Source organism: Pygoscelis adeliae, unplaced genomic scaffold (genome assembly GCF_000699105.1).
Source record: "Pygoscelis adeliae isolate BGI_AS28 unplaced genomic scaffold, ASM69910v1 Scaffold43, whole genome shotgun sequence".
Lineage (NCBI taxonomy): Eukaryota > Metazoa > Chordata > Aves > Sphenisciformes > Spheniscidae > Pygoscelis > Pygoscelis adeliae.
In genome coordinates, this window is record NW_008824538.1 from 3094129 (window position 1) to 3095198 (window position 1070).

Below are 1070 nucleotides of genomic sequence, written 5' to 3' on the forward strand. Positions count from 1 at the left end.
GACATCAGTCAGAGACTTGATATGGTGCCGCCATACCCCAGGGGATGCCAGGGTCCCACTTGGCAGGGGGAGGAGGACAAGTGCCCCTGTGGCAAAGCTGCTGGCAAACACTTCTCCCAGCTCTCAGCATCACCCAGGGGGTCTTCTCTGTGTGTCCCACTGTGAGCGCTTTCCACCACTTTGTGCCCAGCTAATGCAGGAATTTCACAGTTCCCTCTGGAGTCTGCGTAATCAGAGTTGCGTCAGGCTGCAGAGGTGTCCAGATGATGCCCAAACCTCCTGCCCACCCACAGCCACCCCCAGCCCAAATTCCCATGGTGGTGCCCAGGAGAGCTGCATCACGCCCAGCGTAGAGGGGAGGGGAAGGAGTCCTGGCACTGCGCTGCCTGCCGCCACGCTGCTTCAAACTGTTAAGGTTTATTAATATTGCTATTTACCCTGGGTTTTGCCATCATCAGTTCATGCAAAAAGGTTAATATTTACCTTGGTGTAAAACCCAGAAAGCTGTTTACACAGCTCTTAATGCACAGCAACAGTTCAGCTGGGAACCCTGATCTTGGGTGCTGTGCATATATATCTGGGCTGTTCTCCATACACCCGGTGACAGTAGTTTGAGAGGAACAATAAAATAAAATTTAAAAAAAAGAAATCAGAGGCAAATATTACCAGCCAACGGCTCGCCGGAGTCATCTGCTGGAGCTGCAAGTGCCACCAAGCAAATCGCTCATTAGCAACACACACAAAAGGAGGGTTTATTTGAGGCAATTAAATAACAACAGCAGTTGTGCAGCTCAGGGCCTCAAAATACATTTAATTAAACGTTTTTATGTATAAGGAAAAATCAGGTCAAGCAAACACGGGCGCAATTCGGAACTGTTACCAGATTTTTGAAGTTTCTCAGTGACCCACTTTTTCGCAGCTTAGACTTGTTGAATAGTTCTTGGGGCTCTTGGCTGTGGGGAGAGAACAAGAGAGAAATGTGCAGCTCGATTCATTTTTTTTCCCCTTAAACTAATACGTAATTTTGAAATCACTCTACTTGCGTTAGAAGAGTTAGAAAACAGCAGGAA